The sequence below is a fragment of the Macaca thibetana genome, chromosome 4, assembly GCF_024542745.1.
Source record: "Macaca thibetana thibetana isolate TM-01 chromosome 4, ASM2454274v1, whole genome shotgun sequence".
In the NCBI taxonomy this organism is placed as follows: Eukaryota; Metazoa; Chordata; class Mammalia; order Primates; family Cercopithecidae; genus Macaca; species Macaca thibetana.
The window spans coordinates 84,866,164-84,892,601 of record NC_065581.1 but is presented as its reverse complement, the minus strand read 5'-3'; the positions used below and the strand labels follow the sequence as shown (position 1 = coordinate 84,892,601).

The 26,438-nt window shown below is 39.9% G+C and overlaps 1 protein-coding gene and 1 long non-coding RNA gene across 2 annotated transcripts in view; one reads left to right on the top strand and one right to left on the bottom strand.

Moving 5' to 3' along the window:
* LOC126952934 (uncharacterized) overlaps positions 1–26,438 on the bottom strand; it is a 132,338-nt gene that overhangs the window by 72,501 nt on the left and 33,399 nt on the right. The window lies entirely within an intron of this gene.
* The window catches only part of AKIRIN2 (akirin 2), a 149,597-nt gene continuing 136,904 nt past the window's right edge, over positions 13,746–26,438 (top strand). Inside the window, exon 1 of the mRNA XM_050788070.1 lies at positions 13,746–13,750. The gene's annotated coding sequence lies outside the window, so the exon portion shown is untranslated. The remainder of the gene's footprint in view (positions 13,751–26,438) is intronic.

Genomic DNA, 26,438 nt, shown 5'->3' with positions numbered 1-26,438 from the left:
TAGCAATGAGTATCTTAACACCGTATTTTTATCTCCAAACATAATTTTACACTAAAGTGAACCAGGGCTCTTTGGATAAATGTTTGATTCCAGATCTGGGATAAGAATGATAGAAATTGGTCCTGAAACATCTTGTCAACACAGATAGTAGGAATGTTATCAAAGACTACTGGAGTGTCAAAAGGACCCAGGAATATACCTGAAGAGGCTCCCACTGGCCAAAGAAGGGAAAATTTGAGTATCAATGAGGATAATAATGGCAACATATTGAAACATTAAAAATTCTTAAATCCATGAGTTTACTAACATACTGTGGCGGAAAAAAAGAGAAGAAAACAGATTGCCACTATTGGAGGGTGCTAGGGAACCAAATTGTATTTAGAGAATTGGTCAATTAAGGGAAAAAAATCAGGCATGTATCCCCTTTTCTATATGAGTTGTATCAATGGGTAACCAAAAGTCAATGAGGATGAATCTCTCTTTATGAAAGTATTCTAGCTACCAAACAAACAAACAAAATATTCTAGCTAACAAACAAAAATGACAGAATTAGAATATCAGCATTCTCCAATCCCTAATGAATTAATGGATCTAGACATTTTATACCAACAAATAATAATGCCACAAAGAGACACAGCAGATATTATAGGACTCCTAACACAATGCCACCTACAAACGTGCCTTGCCCAAATAGCTGAAGATGATTGTGTCAAATCTCCTGATTTAATTACTAACTAACAGGATGTACAGGGGACAGATGAGCATGGTAAATAACATGCTTGGGCTGCAATCAGCAAAATCCAGGCTGAAAACTGTACAGGACAAAAAACCTAGTTTCTTTTTTTTTTTTTTTTTTCTTTGAGATGGAGTCTCACTCTGTTGCTCAGGCTGGAGTGCAGTGGTGCAATCTCGACTCACTGCAAGCTCCGACTCCCAGGTTCACGCCATTCTCCCGCCTCAGCCTCCGAGTAGCTGGGACTACTGGCTCCTACCACCACACCCGGATAATTTTGTTTTTGTATTTTTAGTAGAGACAGGGTTTCACCCTGTTAGCCAGGATGGTCTCAATCTCCTGACCTTGAGATCCACCCGCCTCAGCCTCCCAAAGTGCTGGGATTACAGGCGTGAGCCACCGCGCCCCGCCAAAAACCTGGTTTCTTTAACAAATAAATTATAAAGAAAAAAAAGGAAAGCTGGAGGGGAAACCTACAGCTTTGAAAAAAAAAAAAAAAAAAAAAAAAACTTGAGAGAGATTTCAGCCAATAATAATAATATATGTACTTATGTGGATCTGAATCCAAAAAAAAAAGACGATTAGAAGTATGAACCCTGATGGATATTGACAATGTGAAGGCTCCAGTGACTCCTGTGTACATTGGGTATACTTCTCGCCAGTGATTCCAAATGTTAATTAATTTCATAAGTACTCAGCAAGTTCAGTAAGACAAAAATTCAAAAAAATTATTTAACTGTTATTGCCGATATCTATATTTTTAATAATTTTTTTCTGTTTTCAGTTTTGTTTTTAATTAACAAGTTTTATTTTTATTTGTTAACAAAATTGCAAGGGTATAGTGTTAGTAAATTTTATTTTAGTTCTGCATTATAGATAATTTAAAATTAATTAGCTTTAATTCACTTTTGAAAAGAAAATAATATTTAAAAACCGGGTATGTAGAAAAACTAAATGGGTAGATATATGATGGAAAGAGTCAGTATTGAAAAGATAATTATCCTCCAAATTAATCTACAAACATAATTCAAGTCCAATCAAAATCCCAGCAAGATTTTTCATGTGACAAGGTAAATCTTAAATTTATATAGAAAATTGGACGTCTAAGAAAAGCCAAGATAATTCTGAGGAAAGAGCTCTTCCCTGCTATGTAACAAGATTTATTATAAAGCTATAGTAACTAAGACAGTGGAATATTGGCACAAAGATGGATAAATGGGTTAAGGAAACTGAATAGAAAGTACAGAAAGAGACCTATGTATATATGGGAACTTAGTACAAGTGGTCAAATAATGGGGGAAAGGATTAGCTAGTCAATAATTGTGTTATATTCCTAAAATTATAACAGTAATATAAGTTATTTTGAAAAACACAGTTCTTTACAAATACATCTATCCGCAATAAGCAAAAGTGTAAAACATTGATTGGATACCCATAAAATATATATAACTCATGGTTTCTGGGGGACAGAAAAGAATATATGTCCTAAACCTTACAAGTAATTTTTTCAAATCTTTAAATATAAATTGTATAAGATGTTACAGCTTTTAGTATTGGATAGTAAGTAAAATTATATTTGCTATATTATCTTTTGTTCTTTACAAGTTGACATCAGTGTATGTTATAATTCAACATATAATAACAGCACAAATCATTGGAAATAAGAAAGATTTATTCCATAAATGATTTAGGGCAATTGGTTACTATAATGGGAACAGAGTTAGATTGACAACTTGTATCATGTACCTAAATAAATTCCAGAGATAAATGTAATAATTTAGATCATTAAAACAAAATTCTATACCTGTTTAAGGCAAAACTTTCTAAGGATAAAACAATGGAAGAAATCACAAAGGGAAATATTAATAGATTAGACTAAGTAAAAATATTAAATTTCTACATGTCCTAAAGTGCCACCAAAAAAACTTCAAGGCGAATAATAAACTATGAAATATCTTGAGACTAATATGACAAAATGTTGATATCCTTGATTTATAAATTAACAAGGAAGATATTAAAACCTTGGACAAATAATGGACAAAGGACACAAGCAAGCTATATTTAGACAAAGAAATACAAACAATAACCATAGGTACAAATACTCAACATAACTATTAAAAAATACAAATTAAAATAAGATGCTCTTCTTATGTATTATATTAGCAGTTATTTCAATAATTTTCATTGTTGGTGAATCTGGGTTAAATTGGCATTGACATACCTCTAGTGGGTATATAAATACATTTTCCCCCATTATTCCTGCAAATAACATCACTTTCATAGCCTTTTCAGGTTTTTGTATTTCTCATGACAGAATGGCTCCACCCAGACCCATCAACCAGTCCTGTGGCCCCTACCCAGGAACCGACACAGCACAAGTGGACAGCTTTGACCCCCTATGATTTCACCTCCAACCCAATCAGCACTCCCCAAACCCTGGCCCCCTACCTGCTGAACTGTCCTGAAAAACCCTAGGTTCCAGATTTTTGGAGACTGATTTGAGTAATAATAAGCATCTCCCATTAAAGCAACAACAACAACAAGACTTTCAGGCAAGCTTTTTATCAATAGACATCGAAACTAAGATTAGGACCCTTTGATTTGTAAATTTATTGTGTACCTTCTATGAATCATTTAAAGGAAATAATCAGAAACTTAAATAAAGGATATAAGGAGTGCTGAGGCAGGTGTATCACCTGAGGTCAGGAGTTCAAGACCAGCCTGGTCAACATGGTGAAACCCTGTCTCTACTAAAAATACAATAATTATCTGGGTGTGGTGGTGCACGCCTATAATCCCAGCTACTCAGGAGGCTGAGACAGGAGAATTGCTTGAACCCCAGAGGTGGAGGCTGCAGTGAGTCAAGATTGTGCCATTGCACTCCAGCCTGGGCAACAAGAGTGAGACTCCATCTCAAAAAAAAAAAAAAAAAAAAAAAAAAAGACCTGTTGAGTAATAAACACAAATAACTAGTATTTTTCTAAGTTCTCCATCACTGGAATGTTCTCTGTGAGTCATCATAGTAAAGACTAGAAGCAACTAAAATGTTCAAACATTGGAGAAAAAGTATGATATATTACTTCTAGCTTCAAGATAGACATTAAGTGCTCCCTTTTCATAACCACCAAAAGAACATAAAACTGAAACATAAATCCCATCTTTGATAAAACTAGATGGTGACTTGTATTCATTTCTTAGGGCTCTATAACAAATTACCAAAACTAAGTGGCTTAAAAAAGAAATGGGGCTGAGTACAGTGGCTCACGCCAGTAATCTCAGCACTTTGGGAGGCCAAGGTGGGCAGATCACTTCAGGCCAGGAGTTCAAGACCAGCCTAGCCAACATAGGGAAACCTTGTCTCTACTAAAAATACAAAAATTAGCCAGGCATGGTGGCTCATGCTTGTAATCCCAGCTACTCAGGAGGCTGACGTGGGAGAATTGCTTGAACCCAGGAGGCGGAGGTTGCAGTGAGCCAAGATCACGCCACAGCACTCCAGCCTGGCAACAGAGCTAGACTCCATCTCAGGGAAAAAAAAAAAAAAAAAGTATTCTGTCACAACTCTGGAAGTCAGAAGTCCAAAACAAGGATGTTGGCAGGGCTGCCCTCCATCTGTAGACTCTAGGAGAGAACCACTCTTTGCCTCTCTTAGTATCTAGTGGCTTCAGCCCTGCCTTGGCTTGTGGTTGCATCATTCCAATGTCTACCTCTGTGGACACATTGCCTCCTTCTCTTCCTATCTGTCTTCTACTCTGTGTCCCTCTTATATGAGGATACTTGTGGTGGCATTTAGGGCCCACCTAGATAATCCAAGGTAATCTCCTAATCTCGAAATCATTAATTTACTCACATCTGCAAAGACTTCTTTCCCTAAAAAGATAATATTCACATATTCTAGGATTTTGACCTAGATATCTTTTGGGGGATCATTTTTCTGACTACCACAACAACTAGATCTCAGCCCCTTATATATGAAGATTAAAAACAGGAGCATGATAAATGAACGTGCAGGGAGAAAAGAAGGTCAAACCAAAAAATCCACACAGTGTATGGCAATAAATTACAACAGCAATACTATAGTAATAATAACTAACATTAATTGAATAGTGATTTGGTACACAGAACCTTGGAAGAGCTCAGAAAATAGGAGAACTAGAGACCTTTGAGGACAGGTGTGGACCAAAGAGCTGAAGATGAGGATTCGTTGATAAATATATATAAAGAAAAATTAAGCCACTCCTAAATTAGGGTCTCATTTTTATTCTGTATGGTCAGGTAGCTACTCCTTCTTTACCTTATAGTATCTGGAGAAATCAAACCAGAAAGTCTTCAGGCTTAAGAAACCAGGCAAAAGGAGGATAGAGACACAGTACTATGCTGAGAACAGACAGACCAAATGAAAATCTGCATCCTGGATTTTTCACTGTCAATTCTAGAGCACAAGCAGCCAATCTTACATCCCAGGCAGGAGATGGTTAGTATCCTCCTCTGAAGACACCAATATATGCTAACATATAAGGAGTTCAATTCAAAAGCTCTCTGCTCATCACTTGTTCCACAGCAACCAGCCCCACACATGCACACACAGCTTCCAATCAGCTTTTTAGTGCTCCATTCCTAACTACAAATAGATACACTCTCTTGCACCAGAAATTTGAGGAAAGCCTCCAACATGAGAGAAAAAAATAAACAATGGGGGGATGAGGGGTGCAGTACATAGGACAGTGAAACAATGCTCAGGGCAGAAGAAAATTTCAAACATACTACCATTCATAGCTTCAGAGAAGAAATGATGATAGCAAAAAGGACAGACTCAATTGGGGGACTGGGAAATATGGTCTAGGAAAGGACAAAGAATTCCACAACAACAAAAAAGCAAACAAAACAAACAAATACATAAAGAGATTGGCATTAAAAAAAAGCTAATTAGAAAATAAATTCAAAGGTCTAAATTAATAGGAGAGAAGGTAGAAAACAATAGAAGGAAATTATCAAAGAAATCGTATACTTTCTAGGACTACTAGTCATGAGTCTTCAGATTAAAAAGCCAATTAATGAAAGAAAGAGCTGCGTCACTACAAAAGTTCAAAACACTAAAAATAGAAAAGACTTTGAAAAGGTCTAGGGGATGGATGCGAGAGAGAACAGGTTATACTATGAATCACAACTTAAAATGGCACAAGATTTCTCTCAGCAACACAGAAACTTAGAAGGCAATGAAGCAATGTCTCAAAACTTCTGCATAAAAATTATTTCAGTCTCAAACTCTCTACCCAATCAAATTATTCATGCAACATGAAGATAAAATTAATAGATATTATTTTTTAGAGCACTATTAGGTTTACAGAAAAATTGAACAGAAATTAAGGAGTACCCATACATTCCTTTCCCTACCCTTTTCCCCCACCTTAGGCCACAGTTTCTTCTGTTATTGACATCTCACATGGATATGATACATTAGTTACAATTGATGAATGAATATTGATACATTATTATTATTTACTAAAGTCCATAATTTATATTAGGGTTCACTTTGTGTTGTATACATCTATGGGTTTTGACAAATGTATAATCAAATGGATCCACTAACATAGTATCATACAGAGTAGTTTCACTGCCTAAAAATCCCATGTTCCATGTCTTCAGCCCTCTCTCCCTTCCTTTTGAACCCCTGACAATCACTGATCTTTTTACTATCTCTATAGTTTTGCCTTTTCCAGAATATCATATAGATGGAAGCACACAGTATATTGTCTTTTCAGACTAGCTTTCTTCACTTAGCAATATGCATCTACATTTCCTCCATGGCTTTTCTTGGCTTGATAGCTTACCTCTTTTTATTGCTAAATAATATTTTATTGTATCGATGTTCCATAGTATGTTTATTCATTCAGCTATTAAAGGGCATCTTGGTTGCTTCCAAGTTTTGGAAATTATGAATAAAGCTGCTATAAATATTCATATGCAGTTTTTTTTGTTGGATATAAATCTTCAACTCATTTGAGTAAATAATAATGAGCATGACTGCTGAATTGTATAGTAATACTATATTTACTTTTGTAAGAAATTAGCAAACTGTTCTCCAAAGTGGCTGTACTATTTTGCATTCCAACCAGCAATGAATCAGAGTTCCTGTTGCTCCACTTGGTCAACAGCATTTGGTGGTGTCAGTGTTTCAAATTTTCAGGTTCTAATAGTTGTGTAGCGATATCTCATTGTAGTTTTTTGTTTTACTTGTTTTTGTTTTTGTTTGAGACAGAATCTCGCTCTGTCACCCAGGCTGGAGTGCAGTGGCACAATGTAAGCTCACTGCAGCCTCTGCCTCCCAAGCTCAAGTGATCCTCCCAAGTCGCTGGGACTACAGGGGCACACCACCATGCCTGGCTAAATTTTTTTGTGTTTTGTAATGACAGGGTTTTGTCATGTTGCCCAGGCTGGCCTCAAACTCCTGGACTCAAGTGATCTGCCCGCCTTAGCCTCTCGAAGTGCTGGGATTAAAGGTATGAGTCACGGCATCCAGCTTCATTCTTGTTTTAATTTGCAATTCCCCAAGGACATGCGATGTCAAGCTTCATATGCTTATTTGACATCTGTATACAATATCTTGTTTGGTAAGCTATCTGGTCAGATATTTTGTCCATTTTTAAATTGGGTTGTTTGGGTTTTTTATTGTCGAGTTTTAAGAGTTTTTGTATATTCTGAATACAAGTCCCTTATCAGACATGTGTGTTGTAAATTATTTTCTCCCAGTCTGTTACTTTTATTTTTTATTATTCTAAGAAATAAAGATGTTTTAGACAAGCAATACCTCAGAAACTTGCATCCCTTAAACTTTTTCTTAGGAAGCTACTACAGGATGTGCTCCATCAAAATGAGGGTGAGAACTAAGAAGGAAACATTAAATCCAAGAAATAACACAAAAAATAGACTAAAGTAATTTCTAGATTGATGGCAAAGGAAAATCCCAAGACAATCATTGTGAGTAAGCCTAGAGCATTGGTCTCCCACCCCAGTGAGTGAAAGACAACCACTAGGGCACAAGAAGGAAATAATACCTTTTAAAATTTATTTTTATGTTAGCCTTTTAAAATTTCTAATTTTGTTCATGTTTCACAATGTGCATTCTACTTTATTACAGAAAAAGGATATATTTTATAAACATTAATAATACAAACATTGGAGGCATGTGCTTTTTAAAATAATTGATAACAGCCTATTATTTAAAAATCTAACCAGGCGCAGTGGCTCACGCCTGTAATCTCAGCACTTTGGGAGGCCGAGGTGGGTGGATCACCTGAAGTCAGCAGTTTAAGACCAGTCTGGCCAACATGGCGAAACCCCATCTCTACCAAAAATACAAAAAATTAGCTGGGCATGGTGGTGCATGCCTGTAATCCCAGTTACTTGGGAGGCTGAGGCAGGAGAATCGCTTGAACCCAGGGGGCAGAGGTTTGCAGTGAGCCAAGATCATGCCATTGCACTGCAGCCTGGATGACAGAGCAAGACTCTGTCTCAAAATAATAATAATAATAATAATAAAGTAAAATATAAATCTAGAGACACCTGGCCTAGGGAGAACAAATCCAGAAGGGAGCAGGAGGTCAGAGGGCTTCAGAAGGAATTTTACACAATAAAATAGAACTGATAAATTAAATGACAGATTTGACTGTGTAAAAAATGATATAGAGTCATTTTACAGAGCTGTTAGAAAGTAGGGAGACATTGTGTGTCAAAGAAATTTAAGCAAGCAAAAATGACAATTATTAACTCCAAGAAAAAATAAAAAATGCACAAGAAAATATAATCACAGTATATCACTTAGAGGTTGACAGTGAACAATATGCACAAAGTAATAATCATGGACATACTGAATATGTACTTAGGTAAAAATTAAAATATAATTACATCAGGAAGATTCGAGAAAGAAAAGAGGGTAAAAATGAGCAGAAGTCCTCACTATATGTACTAAACTTGGTAAATGAAGAAATAATAGGATATTAATCATGTCTTTAAATATGGAGGCAAATTTCAAAATAAGCTGCTAGTGAAAACTGAAAGTATCTCCTCTTGACAAGGACAAAGCAGGTGAGGGTGAGTGGAGAAAGCATCGTTCATTCTGTTCTTATGTTAGTTAGCACTATTTCATGTATAGAATATTTTCATAGTATACCTTAATAAAAATTACTTTAAAAATTAGAGTAACCCATATGGAATACACACATTAAATAGTATTTTCAATAATAGTTAATAATATAGGAAAATATTCAAAAAAGGGGGTTAAGTGAAACAGGGAGAATAAAAATGGGTAAAATTTATATAGCAAATATAGGTATTTAGATAAATTTAGCAAATTCCAAATATGCATCTCACTTGTTAGTTTAAAATCTAACCAGTGGCAGGGCGCGGTGGCTCATGCCTGTAATCCCAGCACTTTGGGAGACCAAGGCAGGCAGATTACCTGAGGTCAGGAATTCGAAACCAGCTTGGCCAAGATAGTGAGACCCTGTCTCTACTAAAAATACTAAAAAACTTAGCAGGGCATGGTGGTGCATGCCTATGATCCCAGCTACTTGGGAGGCTGAGAAATGAGAATCGCTTGAACCTGGGAGGCAGAGGTTGCAGTGAGCTGAGATTATGCCACTACACTCCAGCCTGGGTGACAGAGCAAGGCTCCATCTCAAAAAAAAAAAAAAAATCTAACCGGGCATGATGTCTTTCACCTGTAATCCCAACACTTTAGGAGGCTGAGACAGGCCGATCACTTGAGGCTGGGAGTTTGAGACCAGGCTGGCTAACACGGCAAAACCCTGTCTCTACTAAAAATACCAAAATTAGTCAGACGTGGTGGCATGTGCCTGTAGTCCTTGCTATTCGGGAGGCTTAGGTAGGAGAATCATTTGAACCAGGAAGGCAGAGGTTGCATTGAGCAGAGGTCTCATCATTGCATTCCAGCCTGGGCAACAGAGCAAGACTCTTTCTCAAAAAAAAAAAAAAAAATCTAGATGGAAATACATCAAAATACCTTTTAAAAATACATCTAAAGTAAATATCATTGTATGATAAACTAATGGCTATTTTAATCTAATTTTTTATGTTTTTCTATTTTTTTTAACTACTCACCATAAGATATATTATTTTCTTAGGCAAGAAGTGAACTTTTTAAGAACTTTTCAGACCTTCAATTATAATGGAAATTGCCAAATTGAAGTCAGGATTCTGATGTGCCCCAGACCACGGCAACCTGAAGGATACAAATTGGGTAGCATTAGGTCATAACCTTCCTTATGCTGATTTTCACCCTGCCTGCTATAGTAGGACTCCTCTTCTGCAGAGAAGCCCCATCCACCCAAACTTTCTGGGTGTTCTGAGAGGTTGCCTCCAATGTCCTCATGAACAATCCTCTCTGGAGAGTCTGCCAGGGACCTCTGCCACCCACCAGAAGCCTTGGGGACCTGGAGGTGATGGTATTGACCTGTGGCCTTGGAGCTGTCGGTCCTCCAAAATCTCGGCCCTACACATATCCTGGGCTACAATCTATCCAGGGGCTATAAAAGCAATTGTGCTGAGACCTTGGGGTCTTAGAGATATTTAGGTGAAATATCTCTCTCTCTCACACACACACACACACACAGACACACACACACACACAAACCCCACTGCAGGAATCAGGACACAGAACTGGGCCAAAGTGACAGATGCTGCGTCTCGCCTCTGCTTCTTCCCTGGGGCTTCAGGGTAGAGCCAGACATGCCAGCCTGACTCCGTCTTCCTTAAGTTTAGCTCGACTTCTTTCCTTGGGGGCTCCTTGGTGTGTACATGAAACTAATTTGACTGGGCTCCCCTACAGAACTGTGGAAATGCCCAGTCATGTCTGATTCCACAGAACATAGATAGGTGCTATTATGTACCCACATTTTATAGATGAAGACACTGTGGCACAGAGAAGTTGAATAAGTTGCTCAAGGTCACACAGCTGGTGAAGTAGCAGCCTGGATTCAGGACAAGTGTTCTTGTCTGACTTGGCAGCATAGAGTGGAGGCTCTAACTCTGTGCCAGGCACCGTGTGACTACAGAGAGACCACTGCCCTCAGAAATTTCACCATCTACTGATAACAATAACCACAGCTACCGATATTTGATGGGAAATTGTAAGAAAAATCTTATGCCTCCTTTAAGTCCCAATTAAATTAGCACCTCTTCCGTGTTAAGTGTCAGCCCTTCCATGCAAGTGTCATCCCAGCAATGAACCTTCCTGGAGGCCCCCAGGCAGGATTGAATCTTATCCTCTTTCTGAAATACCCCCACAGCATTTTAACTGTAGAAAACTGTAGTTTTAATCACTGTAGTCCAAGTGATTAATTTTACCTTCTCTCATTGGCATATAAGCTCTGTAAAGACAGGATCTCATCTAGCTGACCTTAACGTTTGCTGCAGTACTCACTGAAGCACCTTGCAGACAGTCAATAATATATCCTTGTTGAGTTGCATTGACATTGTGCTGAGCGCTTAGTGGGCAGACAATGATTGTTGATTGATTATGAAGTGGTGAACAATGCCTGTAAAAGACCTCTTCACAGAAGGCCCTGTAGCATAAAGTATTAGGTTGAACTCTGTAAAATGGCCATTTTTATAAGCCAAATTGTTCAAATATTGACAATTTCACATGAGCCAATTCAACATAAGAAAAATAACCTGACGGGGCATGGTGGCTCTTGCCTGTAATCCCAGCACTTTGGGAGGCCGAGGCGGGAGGATCACCTGAGGTCAGGAGTTCGAGACCAGCCTGACCAACATGGAGAAACCCCGTCTCTACTAAAAATACAAAAAGTAGTCAGGTGTGGTGGTGGACACCCGTAATCCCAGCTACTCAGTAGTCTGAGGCAACAGAATCACTTGAACTTCTTGGAGATTGAATCACTTGAACTTCTTGGGAGAATCACTTAGGAGGCAGAGGTTGCAGTGAGCCTAGATCATGCCACTGCACTCCAGCCTAGGTGACAGAACAAGACTCTGTCTCAAAAAAAAAAAAAAAAAGAAAAGATAACCTAACTGGAATAGCCAATAAACCCTGGAAAGTATTCCCTCGGGAGGTTTTGAAATCTCCCTTCTTGGATATCTTTTATAATCTACCTATAGCTCTTAATACTAGGTTGGTTTAAAGTAATGGCAAAACCCACAATTACTTTTGCACCAACCCAATACTATTTTTTTGAAATACCCAAAAAGTTCAAATTTTAAATTATAAACCCTCAAATATACCAAAGCACAAATAACAGAGATGAAACTTCATTCTGACAACTTTGTTGAGCCATGAGACCCTAGGGTCATGAGAACAGGACCAATTGCCAACAGGCCACCAGAAGAGAAGGTGGTTTACCTAGCTGAGTATCTCCCATTCTTGGCCAAAAAGCAGGCTGAGACACTCTGGGGCCTGAAAAATTGGAATTTCTATGTGCAGTAAATCCTTCTGTTCCCTGGCACCGTTTAGCAGATTGATCTGCCGGTATATTGATGTTTCAGGTGCCATCCTGACCTTCGGAAAGGATGTCAATAGTTGGGGGTTAGTCCAACAGATGAGAGTGTTCTGGAACTGGCAGCCTTCTTTTTTGTGACTGGAGCCTCTGGAACTGGAGGCAGCAGAGGTAGCTGACAATGTAATTTATCTACATTTCACCTGGAAACAGTATCATGTCTTTGAGCTCCCTGGAGACCGTAGTCTGGAAAAAGGCCCAAGACACCTGTCAGACCAAACAATGCCTATCATATTTTATTACATGGCATGAAACGTAAGACTTTATGCTCCATTAGCAGAAGGTTTCATTTTCACTCCAGGAAGGTAGTTCAACATCACAACATCTTATCTTGTTCTTTCTTGTGTTTTTAATATAAACGGCCTTAAAATTTCCCACTTCATCCCCTACACCCACTGCCCCAGGCATCTAGAAGCTATATTATCAGATTTTACAGTCTGAGATAATGTGTCATTGTGAGATTCCCAATATATATGTGGTGTGTATTTTTTTAAAAAAATAAAACTACAGCCTGATAAAAAGAAGAAGTTTGCTCTCTAGTGGCTGACTTATAAAAGGCTCTGAAAACCACACAATAGGTTATCTTAGAAAAGGAGGACATCTAACAGCAGTATCTATGTAACAAGGTCTGAGTAATCATTTTGTTTTTATTGATTTTTTTAATTTTCCTTACACTGAAAAACTACATGATAGCAACTATTTGTGGATAGCTTTTCCTATTAAAAAATTTTGTATCATTAAGCTAATTTCAATTCTAAATTCTGAGAGTAGTAATTAGGTTTCTGATGTTATATTAGCCTATTGTACCTTTAGAAAGCTCTATGGATTGGTTTAATACTGCATCTATGGATTGGTTTAATACTACATCATTAATGTCTGTTACAGACACATTGCTCAATAATATAGTATCATTAGAGCTCTTTAAGGCATTTTGAGCTCTTTGCAGAAAGATTAAATAAATTCAGAGAGAAACAGTATAATTATGAATATGATACTAATTAATATTATTTTATTATTCCTTTTTCTACAGCAACTAAATTTATAAAATTTTACTATAGTATGAATTATAAAGCAAGGAAAAGATTTATCCTGGGTGCTTCTCTTTTTAGCTCCCCCTTCCCCACTCTGTTTTACTTTCCCATTTTATTCTCCCACAAATCCTTTTCTTTCTCCTCAAGTCTATACTATTTTTTTCACTCTCTTCAGTATCCTTCATCAGATCATAGAAAACCAGACAACATCACAGGTCCCTGAAGTTCCAGTCTTTGTTTCAAATAAAAAGAAGAGGTTATGTAGGAAGTTTTCTACCTCCTGCACAGTAATAAATACTTTAAAGAATTTTCAGATCCATAAATATTTTTATTCTTATTTCATCTGTGGGAAAGAAACCAGACAGCATAAAAGGCTTGAGCTTTTCAGGAGGTCAATACTACAGTGGAAATAATGCACTAAAGAATGCAAAGAAGAGGGTTTTACGGGCTGGGGGAGCAGACATGGGGCAGTGCGTAAGGTTATTAAGAAAGGGAGCGATGCAATCTGATTTACATTTTTGAAAATTATTCTGGCTGCTGTGTGAAGAAAGTACCATAATAAACACAAGAGTAGAAACAGGGAAACTTCTTTGGAAATGACTGCAGTCTTACAGGCAATAAAATACAGTTGCATGGACAAGGGTGATAACAGTAGTGTTGTAAAACGGGAATGGGGCCAGGTGCGGCGGCTCAAGCTGGTAGTCTCAGCACTTTGGGAGGCTGAAGCAGGCGGATCACTTGAGCCCAGGAGTTCAAGACCAGCCTGGGCAACAGAGCGAATGAAACCCCATCTCGACAAAACACAAAAAAATGATCCAGGCATGGTGGTGGGCCCCTGTAGTCCCAGATACTCAGGAGGGTGAGGCAAAAGGATTGCTTGAGCCCAGAAGGCAGAGGTTGCAGGGAGCCAAGATCTCGCCACTGCACTCCAGCCTAGGTGATGGGAGTGAAACTCTGTCTCAAAAATAAATAAGTAAATAAAGGAATGAATTTCCAGTTTATTTGAGAAGTATAAATGGTAACAGATTAGAGGTGGGGGTGGAGTGTGACTTTTGACTGAGCTACTAAGTGGATGGCAATATCACTTACCAGAATTAGAAAGGCTGTGAGGAAGGCATGCTGGGAGGGGGTGGCAGTGAGAATAATTTCTGTTTGTGTTGCTCATAGCTCAGTTTGCTATGTCCATTCAGGAGGAGATGTCTGCACAAACAAGATCTCTTCTTGTTAGAAATCTGGAGATTAGGGGAGAGGTTAGGGCTATTGATTTATACTTAGAAGTCTTCAAGGCCAGGTGCAGTGAATGAGGCCTATAATCTCAGCACTTTGGGAGGCCAAAGTGGGAAGATCACCTGAGCCCTGGAGTTTGAGGCTGCAGTGAGCTGTGATCGCATCACTGCACTCTAGCCTGGGTGACAGAGCGAGACCCTGTCTCAAAAGAAGAGGGGGAGGAGGAGAAGGAAGAAGAAGGAGGAGGACGAGGACGGGGGAGGAGGAGAAGGGCAAGAAGAAGGAGGAAGAAGGAGGAGGAAGAAGAGGAGGAGAAGTGGGGAGGAGAAGGAGGAAGGAGGAGGAGGAGAAGGGGGAGGAGAAGGAGGAAGAGGAGGAGAAAGAGGGGAAGAAGGAAGAAGGAAGAGGAGGAAGAGAAGAAGGAACAGGACGGGGAGAAGGTGGAGGAGGAGGAGGAAGAAGAAGAGGAGGAGAAGGAAGAAGAAGAGGAGGAGGAAGAAGAAGAAGAAAAACAAGGAGAAGAAGGAGGAGGAGGAGGAAGAGGAGAAGAAAAAGAGGAAGTCTACAAGATACAAGTGATATTTAAAGATGAAATCCTCAAGGAGAGAATTTGAATAAAGAGAAGAGGCCTGGGTCTGACCCTAGGAAACAGGCATTTGAAACTGGGAAGGGAAGAAGGGTGAGCCAGGAAGCAGAAGTGGCCAGGAGCAGAAAGGAGAGCAGAAGACAAGTGAGGCAACCCTGGAGAGAGGCTGGCAAGAGGAGGACACAGAAGACATCAAAGCTGGCAATGCAGAAGTCACAGGTAACCTTGACAATAGCCTCTTCCAATGGAGTGATGGGGACAGAGCCCATCTTATTCTGGCACTAACCCAGCACATGGGCCAATAGAATTCTTCATCTGTGCAAATACACAAGACAGTAAAGAACTAGTAATTGATGCAAAGTATCTGGGAGACTTTTCTTTTGATAGATAGTTAAATTGACTCAACTGTTTATCTGAAATCATCCTCTTTGAACCCTTTTAAAGTCAAAATGGGCAGGGAAAGGGATTCATGATGTCAGAAATCAAGTTATATACCATTGCACAAAGTAAATCATCTTCCCCACAGAATAGATAATGAAGTAAAAGGAAACTGAGATACAGGATAAAATAAGTAGGGAAGGGGAATTCAACCTAGCAAATATAAAAAGACACAAGGAAGAGAGAAGGAGAGGGAAAAAAAGAGGAAGAAAGAAGATATAAATATGGAAGGAAAGAAGTAGAGGCAGACTTTTTATCCTTTAGGCATACCTCAAAATGAAATCTGAACTGTCAATCTCAGAGGAAACAGTACCAGACAGAATAAATATGAAAACATTTCCACTTCAGACCATAGGCCAAGGACTGGGGAACAAGGGAAAAGAGGAGCATATTAAAGGTGAGGCAGGCAGTTAGTGAGGAAACAGGGCATGATTACTTGCTCTTTCACACTCCTGTAATGGGGTCTTTGTTCAGTTCACACTGCAGTTTATGCAATGTAATGTCCAGTAATTATATGATGTTGAAGACTACTGGGCTTCACTGTCAATGCTTGTTTGTGCTAACTCCATGGACCTTAGAGGCTCTCGAAGATACCACCAGTAAATGATGGTCAAGTGGGGGTGACGCCAGAACCCTCCAGCCAGTCTTATGATCACACTTCTCATTTCTACCCTGGCCTCTACCACCAGGCAACACCATCCTTCACAACCCCAGTCTCCTCTCACCAGGGGCCCCAGCTGTGGGTGCGCCTGAGACCCAAAATTGGAAGCCTCTCTTTAGTTGGTTTCCATCTGGTGTTGAGCTGCTGTTTCACCTGACCATTTCTCTACTCCAACTTGTTTCTTTTTTTTTGCTTTTGAATAAAGAGATTGTTTCACTGTTATTAAAAATTGTTTTAATAAAAATTGTTTCACTGTTATTAAAAATTTCAGCCACCATAATCCCAACACTTTGGAAGGCCGTGGCAGGATTGCTTGAGCCTAGGAGTTTGAGACCAGCCTGAGAACCATGCCGAAATCCTGTCTCTAGAAAAAATTTAAAACTTAGCCAGGCATGGTCGTGCATGCCTGTAGTCCCAGCTACTCAAGAGGCTGAGGTGGGAAGACCACTTGAACCTAGGAGGCTGCAGTGGACTGTGTTCATGTCACTGCACTCCAGCCTAGATGACAGAGAGAGACACTAACTCAACAAAACAAAACAACAAGCAAAAATTCAGAGCACTCTATAGGAGTGCGAAAGCAAGTTGCACGTCTCAGTTCCCTGGACCAAACAAGCACATGCACAGTCAACGGAGGTCAGGTGTGTTTTCCTTCTCCTGCAGAGAAGCATGGGATGGTGACGGGAAGCTTCCTCCTCCAGAAGGAAGGAGGTGATGTGCAGTTCATTAGCAATGATGTCTTAAAAGAAAATAATGGTTAAGGAAATGCCATTAAAATTGTTTCGTGGGCCAGGTGCGGTGGCTCACGCCTATAATCCCAGCACTTTGGGAGGCCGAGACATGCGGATCACTTGAGGTCAGGAGTTTGAGAACAGCCTGGCCAATGTGGTGAAACCCCATCTCTACTGGGAAAAAAAAAAAAATTGTTTCATGACTTCTGTCTCTTATGCAGTTTAGAAGGGAAAAAATAAGAAAAGGATCAGGATCAATATTATTTGGTGGATAACTGCCCAGAATATACCAGCAATATTGCTTTTCTCAGTCTACTGTGCTCCCATTCCTGAAGCAATTAGGCAGGAGAGACTATCCCTAGAATCTTCAATCAGAATGTTCAAACTTCAACCAAAATGTTCTTGGGAACTCTTCTGGTTTCTTACTAAATTAATTTGAAGGGCAAGCTTGGGCAATGCCAAGTCATACCAGAACATTATGTTACTGGATTTTTTTTTTTTTAAGACTGTCACCCAGGCTGGAGTGCAACGGTGTGATCCGAGCTCACTGCAACATCCACCTCCCAGGTTCAAGCAAATTCTCCTTCCTCAGCCTCCCAAGTAGCTGGGATTACAGGCGTACGCCACCATGCCCAGCTAATTTTTATATTTTTAATAGAGACAGGGTTTCACCATGTTGGCCTGGCTGGCTTCAAATTCTCAACCTCAGGTGATTGACCCGCCTGGGCCTCCCAAAGTGCTGGGATTACAGGCGTGAGCCACCTCACCTGGCCTATATTGGATCTTTATAGACTTGGCAAACTAATTCTAGCAAGTTGTGCTAAGTCTCCTCTCCATCCCAGAAAAATAAAAAATTAAAATAATTATCTCATATTGCAAAAGCTTGGCTTGAAAAAGAGATCAAAGGGGGCAACCTGGGGCTAGCAATTACTTTATAGAATGACAGTAAGACTCACATTCTCTCCCAGTCCTTATGGCTCCAAGTAAACATCTGATTTCCCTCAACATTTACACACTGTGGTTTCTATGGTTTTGGATGTTTGTATTTCAAAATGGCATTAAGAAGAAATAGGCATAAAGGTATGGAAGTCCAGGAAAGGTAAAGGAAAACAACTTTTACAGGTCATTCAGATTTCTGAATAGTTCCAAGGAAGAAATAAGCCAGGTAAAAACATGTGCTTTAATACAGCACCCAAACAGCAGTGAAGGCCCCACTATGTGATGCACATATGTAGAATTCCAGCTCACCCTCCAAATTACAATAGATTCTTCAGAGAGGCTGGTCCAAAGGTAGTGAGTTATCTCAATTGGCTGTTCACAATTAGTTATAGATCAAACTCCTTGTTCTATTCCTTCCGCCCATCTCACTACTGCATGTGACTAGTCTTAAAAAAAGAAAACAAGAGAGTGCATGATTCTGTACTGTCTTACAATATAGAAGAAAAGACGAAGTACAGGCTAGGGACTAAATTTTGGAGTAATCAAAATAGGGGAAAATCCACATTCTGTGATATATTTTGTTTACTGCAACCATTGCTAAGGAAACCACTTCCTATCCATACACTGCATATATTTCCCCTATTTGTTATTCTCACAAAGTGCACAGTACCACATTTAAAACATGAGGACAAGAGCCTGGTAACATACACTGAGGGATACTAAAAGCTCTTAAATAATAAAGATTAATGAGGTTGTCCCAAGGGTCAGGGACCAAGGTACATGTAGCAGAGAGAAAAATCTACTCTCTATTTTTAGTATTTATAGTCCAATCCAAGCTAGGGAGCAATACACTTTCATGAATGCCTTTGAATATCAGCGAAGAGGCATCTATTTCCATGGCTCTCTCTCCATCAGGCAAGGGTGGTGGAACTCCTTCTTCATACAGTCATGCAGAACATGAGAGCCGGAAGAGCACCAACCTAATCTACACTCCTCGTTTTACAGGGAGAAAGCAGAGACTTGCCAAGGTGACAAGGCCACTTCATGGCTAAACCGGGACTTGAAGTCATTTTCTGACTCCTAACACAGGAAACAGAATTCAGGGAGTGCTGTCTGATGGCTGGAATCGAAAGACTCATCGAATCTTAGAGTGAGGTAACTTCTTCAGGTCTTTCAAGTTCAACTTGCCCTGAATTGCCGAAGTTTCGTTTTTATTCACACTATGAATTCAAACAATTGTGACTCCTTGCTTAATCCACTAAAAAATATCTATGCAGAGCTCACTGTGTCTGAGGAGACAACAGAGGTTAAGTGTAGTTCAGATCTCACTGTAACAGACATAATCACAAAACTTGTTCAACTCTCAAGAGTACATTAAGGCTGGCAGAAACATGCTCCCAAAGTTTTTCTTAAGGCTCTAGAAACTGTTTAGCTCACTCTTTCTCTCTTCCTCTTCTCTCTCCAGTTTCCTCTCACTGTGACTTTGTGACATCCAAACAGATGTCCTCTAAAGGAGAGAAGAAATAAGGGAAGGAACTGGAAACAGCCAAGAGACAACCTAGAGAAGAACCTGACCCTTGATGTGATAACACAGTTGATGATGATGATGATGATGATGATGATGATGATGATAATGATGATGATGGTGGTGGTGGTGAAGAAGAATTTTGTACCAATTTGTCTTTCCATTGCTGAAACTCAGTATTGGTTTGTTTTTGCTTTTGTTTTTGTTTGAGACGGAGTCTCGCTCTGTCACCCAGGCTGGAGTGCAATGGCGCAATCTCAGCTAACTGCAACCTCCGCCTCCCAGGTTCAAGCAATTCTCCTGCCTCAGCCTCCCAAGTAGCTGGGATTACAGGCATGCACCACCACGCCCAGCTAATTTTTGTATTTTTAGTAGAGACAGGGTTTCACCATGTTAGTCAGGCTGGTCTCAAACTCCTGACCTCAAGTGATTCACCCACCTTGGCCGCCCAAACTGCTGGGATTACAGGCTTGAGCCACTATACCCGACTTCAATGTCATTTTACACAGCTATGACAAACTGTAGTTATCTAATTATTTTTTCCCTAAGAAATCCCTTAGACTTCTTGAAGTTAATTAGAAGTTCCCAAGCATTAAATATATACTTCTTTTATTTGCTGGAATTACTGCATTTTCCTTTTCACAAATGCTTGGATTGAATGTATTTTAGTGCAGTGATATTTACCAATCTGTCAAATGTCCATCAGCCCTGGGAAAGCAGTCCTGTTCATATGTTGTCTGAAATTCATGAGTCTCTGTACTCTCTGTCACCCACCCACTCCACCATTAAATGCACACAAACACCACAGAATACCATTCTGCCTCAACCTTCTGGAATTTTTTTTAAAACCAAGAATTATGTTGCATGACATACTAAAACACTCATGCACTTATAATTCAAATTTCTCTACACTGGATGTTTTTCCTTTATGGCCCCATCTCTGAATTTGGGCCAATAAACCTGCTTCCCTTTGTCAGCACGCTTGGTCTTGGGCTAAAGCAGGGGGACACATGATAAGATAAAAACAAGAGAAACCTTAGAAACCAAGCTGACCTTGAACTATTTTGTTTTTCTACACCTGTGCTGTTTTTTTTAGATGGAGTCTCACTCTGTTGCCCAGGCTGGAGTGTAGTGGCATAATCTTGGCTCACTGCAACCTCCACCTCCTGGGTTCAAGCGATTCTCCTGCTTCAACCTCCTGAGGAGCTGGGACTACAGGCACGCGCCACCACGCCCGGCTAATTTTTGTATTTTTAGTAGAGAAGGGGTTTCACCATGTTGGTCATGCTGGTCTTGAACTCCTGACCTCAGGTGATCAGCCCGCCTCAGCCTCCCAAAGTGCTAGGATTACAGGCATGAGCCACCACACCCTGCCACACCTGTGCTTTTGAGATGATGTACCACTGGTAATACCATCAGCTGTTTGTTCCAAACGTATTTCTTATCATATGTTCAAAAACTTAATGTTGGTTCTTAGAAGCCAACTGAGAAACTAGTATCTCTGTTGCAAATGCAGTCAGAATGACTGTAGTTTCACTTCATTAATCACTGAAAGATGTGTGATATAAAACATCATAAAATGTATAAAACCTTTCCTCAATAGCGGTTATGCATAAAACAGTATCTTTTATTTGTATAAAGATTTGTACTTTTGGGCCTGGCGCGGTGCTCGTGCCTGTAATCCCAGCAATTTGGGAGACCGAGGTGGTGGTGGGGGATCACCTGAGGTCAGGAGTTCAAGACCAGACCTACATGGAGAAACCCTGTCTCTACTAAAAATACAAAATTAGCTGGGCGTGGTGGCACATGCCTGTAATCCCAGCTACTAGGGAGGCTGAGGCAAGAGAATCGCTTGAATCTGGGAGGCGGAGGTTGCAGTGAGCCGAGATTGCGCCACTGCACTCCAGCCTGGGCAACAAGAGCAAAACTCTGTTTCAAAAAAAAAAAAAAAAAGATTTATACTTTTGAAAATATTTTCTTGGCCCGGGCACAGTAGCTCATGCCTGTAATCCTAGCACTTTGAGAGGCTGAGGTGGGCAGATCACCTGAGGTCGGGAGTTTGAGACCAGCCTGACAACATGGAGAAACTCCGTCTCTACTAAAAATACAAAATTAGCCGGGTGTGGTAATCCATGCCTATAATTCCAGCTACTTGGAGGCTGAGGCAGGAGAATAGCTTGAACCAGGGAGGTGGAGGTTGCAGTGAGCCAAGATTGCGCCATTGCACTCCAGCCTGGGCAACAAGAGAGAAACTCCGTCTCAAAAAAAAAAAAGAAAATATTTTCTCATAACAAATACTTAACATTTATTGAATACTTACTATCTGTCAAACATTGTTTTAAACGTCTTACACAACACATTTAATTAGCTTGTCCACATTTTAAAGAAGAGAAAACCAAGACATTATTTTCTATGTAAACTTTAGTTGCCCTCCTATAAATTAAGAATTATCTCGCTTGAGTCTTCATCAATTCAATATAGAAATCAATATAGAAAAGATAAGATCTATAGTTTTTGGTCTCATGCTATTATACTTCATCTGAAACCATAAGAAACCCCAAATCAGCTTATTTTCTCATGGGGAGATATTATATATTCAGTTTTTTGGAGTATGAAAATATAGAGAAAGTCCCAAGTTTTCATATATAAAGGCCAAATGCCAATTACTATCTGTAAAAGAAAAGAACAGTTTGCAAGTTAAAGCCTTATGCTTCTATTAGTGTTATCTGACTTCAGGCAAATTGTTACTGTAAATAAAATCTCTGCCTTGAACAGAACAGAAAGAGGATTTGTTTAACACAGATCTTGAGCAACCTACAAAACTTTTGGAATTCTCTGACTGAGCCAATCAGTGGACTTCTCTTAAAGAACTGGCCTTCAAGATAGTAGTCTAAAAAAACAAAACACATGTATTTCATCTATTTTTCCTCTTCTCACTGCAAATGTTTTGGATATGACCTTTAGCACTAGCTCGTGTGTGTCTGTGTTTATGTCTGTGTGTGCAGAGAGATAGAGAAACAGATGGACGTAAGAATACCAAGCCCTGGGAGAGATAATCTGGCCATTTGCAACTGGAAGTCAGATGATTTATTTTAAAATTTGGGGAAATATTTAGGGTCATTCTAAATTCATATTATTATTAATTGTAACTTGAGATATGTTTAAAAAAAAAAAAAAAAAGCCTCCCTAATACTAGAGAGGTTAGTGCTGCTGACTTAATTCATCGAAGTAAAGTTGTTTAATACCTTAATTTAGTCAGGTTCTCAGTTCACAGAAGCACAGGGTGTATCTTATTTATCCTTTTATCTCTTGTAATGAATAGTATCACAGCATGACTTGAGGAAAGCACAAAGAAAATTAAACAGCTGAGTTCCAGTTTTTGGTTGTCCAGCTTATGAGCTGATCCATGGAGACCCTACTATAACACTAACTATGACATTCTCAAAGCCGAGCACATCATCTTGACATATAAAGAGGATGCAGTACTTATTTATATTAATAAGTGAATGAGGAAATCTATAATTCTGGTAGGTAATCACAAATATTTCTCTGAACTGGAGTCAGGGGTGATACACCATTTATATTCTAACACAGTCAAGACAAAAATTGCCCTAGGCCTTCAGAATGTGTTCAGTAATTTTTGGAGATAACTCAACTGGTCATTTGCAGATAAATGTCCCTATTTATAAATAGGGATGAAAATTAACATTTCTCATTAAACTCCTCCTCTTTCCTACCTTCAAGCCTGCAGGAAGATTTATAGCCTCCATTTTACTAAATAAGAAATTTGGCCAAGCACGGTAGCTCACGCCTGTAATCCCAGCACTTTGGGAGGCCAAGGCAGGCAGATCACTTAAGGTCAGGAGTTCAAGACCAGCCTGGCTAATATGGCAAAACCCCGTCTCTACTAAAAATACAAAAATTAGCCGGGCATGGTGGCTTGTGTCTGTAGTCCCAGCTACTTGGGAGGCTGAGGCAGGAGAATCGCTTGAATCTGGGAGGTGGAGGTTGCAGTGAGCCAAGATTGAGCCACTGCACTCCAGCCTGGGTGACAGAGCAAGACTCTGTCACAAAAAAAGAAAAAGAAAGAAAGAAAAAGAAAAAGAAACCAAAAATCAGACAAGTTCAGTAATTTGCTCAAGTTCACATTAGCTAGCAAATGGGTGAACCAGAATTGAACTCAAGACTGACAGATTCCACAAACACCAATTTCTTTCTACTATATTTTGCCACCTCGACATGTGTACTAAGGGAATATAGCTGCTGGGGGGATAGGAAATGAGTTCTGTCCATCATTATGTAACTAGGGCTAACACAGTGATGAATAAAAATCTATTGAATGAAGCTACTCATTCAATTGATCAGCAACACCCAGCCCACCTTAGAAATGTGCCCTGGACAATGTTCAGTCCTCAGGGCAGCCGGATAGAGCTCTATCCATTAGTAACCTCATCTGTTACCCAAGTTTGTCTACAAATGTTATCATTTTCTCGGCATTCCACACTGTAGGAAAGATTGGGAAGGCTTGCACAACTTGTCAATGTCAGTGAGGCAAGTTACGTGCTCATAGCAGTAACAGTGATTTTCAGGGCTGCAAGCAGTGGCTCATGCCTCTAATTCCAGCACTTCGGGAGGCTGAGGCTGGCGGATGGCTTAAGCCCAGAAGTTCGAGCAGCCTGGGTTACACCACATGAAACCCTATCTCTACAAAAAATACAAAAATTAGCTGTACATGGTAGCATTCGCCTGTAATCCCAACTACCCAGGAGGCTGAAGTGGGAGGTTCCCTTGAGCCTGACAGGCGGAGATTGCAGTAAGCCACGATCCCTCTACTGTACTCCAGCCTGGGTGACAGTGAGACCCCGTCTCAAAGAAAAAGAAAAAAAAAAAAAAAGAGTGGCCAGGAGGAGAGAATTTCTTCACTTTTTGAGTTCTAAACATTGGGCCTGTCCACAGTGAAATGGAAACCAAGAAAACTAATGGAGGCCATGATAATGGATTGCCTGAATCAGGAATGGAGAAAGGGTTCCTTGGCAAGGGTGAGAGAGAAGAAACCCCTTACCCAAAGCAAAGAAGTCGGAAGTGGGAGGGGATCATTCATCAGAACTGGGGATGGGATTGAGAGACAGGAAGAGGGGCAGCAATGTGAGCTCTCTAGGACTAGGGCCCAAATTGGTTTTGCCTAATACAGAAAACTATGATGTATCTTAACAGAAGATCCAAGCCCCTTGCATTATTCTTCACAATGACAGTAGTTGTCATTAGTTATGTATACAGTATATCATGCACCAGGCATCTTTACATACACATATAATCTCATTTTTAAAATCTCACACAACTCTCTAAAGTGCATAAGTACCCACTTACACATCAGGAATCTGCATCTCAGAGAGGCTGAGTAATTTTCCCAGTGTTAAATCCCCATTGAGGAGCAGCCAGGACTCCATCCCAGGCTGTCCGACTGGGAAACCCATAGCTTGCCACCTCACCCACAAAAGCTGTTTCTGAGAGGCAGATATTCCCCCTCCATCTATCTTAACAAACATCTTCAAATAAGAAAAAATGGGGCAAAGGCATATCTAATTCCCAAAGCCCTGTTATAACTTAACCAATTAATGATGGTGGAGTGCTTTGAAAATGCCAGTGCTGCACTCTGACTGCCTGGGCTTTGTTGGGGCTTTGAGGCCTCCTCTTCCCCAACTTCATTCTCAAACGTTGGCCTTCTTTGCTTATTCTAAACTCTCCCTAGGCAAGGTTCCTTTTCCCTATCCATCTTACCGAACATGCCATACTAGATGTCCCACAAGCATTTTAACTTAACACTTCCCAAGCCAAACATATTTTCTTCCTCCTCACAGCCTCCCATCTTAACTCATGGAATGAAAGGCTCCACAGAGCTTCTGTTTCCCACAGTGGCCTCTAATAAGGATATCAAGAGAAGCAGGGAGCCCCATTCTTGGGAGGAGCCTTCAGAACCCTTGGTTGATGGGGTAGTTGGAAAGCACTTCACATTAGCACTGTCTCCTGCAAAGCTCCTGGTTAATAAAGGGAGGGAGATGGACCTTAAGCTAACAAAAGTGTCTCAATAATTTTTATAAAACACGCTGAGCAGAAAAATGGGTAAGAGAAAGCCTGTTTCTTTCAAAGAATCATGAACTGTCTTGGAAGGATTTGAGTGGCATAAATTGAGTCTCAGAAGACTAGAAAAAAAGAAACAAAATTTCCCAAATAAATACTGATGAATAATTAAAAGTACCTACCACCACCGAGGCTGCTGAGCCACCAGCTTCTTACCGAGTTATAATTTGACCACAAACTTCAAAAAGCCTTCTAGAAAAAAAGATTGCTTGAAACAGAAGCCTTTTGTCTTTTTTCTTTCTTTCTTTCTTTTTTAGTATCTCTGAGACAAACCCAAATGGGCCCATCTGAAAAGACAGATTGATTGAACAATATACAGTTCATTATGTGTGCTGGAGGAAGAGAGGGCACTGATACTAGAAGGTGGAGGAGGGAGAAGCCTGGAGACACACACACAGTTACAGGAATTGCTCTGCAGTGCTGCAGTCAATTTTAATTTTGCTTCCATGTTTATATCAGAGCACAATTCATGATGGCATGTTTTCCCAAGTTCCATCTCTCATCTTCTGTACTCTTCCCCTACTTCATCATCTTACCCAGCCCAAAGTTGTGTATTAGTTAGCTTTCAGTATGTAATCACCACTCCAAATCCTAGTGGCTTAAAACAACAGCCATTTATTTAGTTCATAGTTCTGTGGATTGGTCAGCAATTTGGGTTGGACTCCACTGGGTTCCAGTCATGCTGCTTCCTAGCTAAGTGGCTCTACTTCTGAGGCTCAGGTGGTCAACAGAGGCTACAGGGATATCTGACCCATCATCATCCTGCAGGCTAGCCTAGATTTGTTCCTGGATGCCTCGCATGGTTCCAAGAGGAAGAGCAGTAGTACATAAGGCTTCTTGAAGACTAAGCTCAAAAGTGGCTTAGTTCACTTCCCTACCATTCTATTGGCCAAAGCATGTC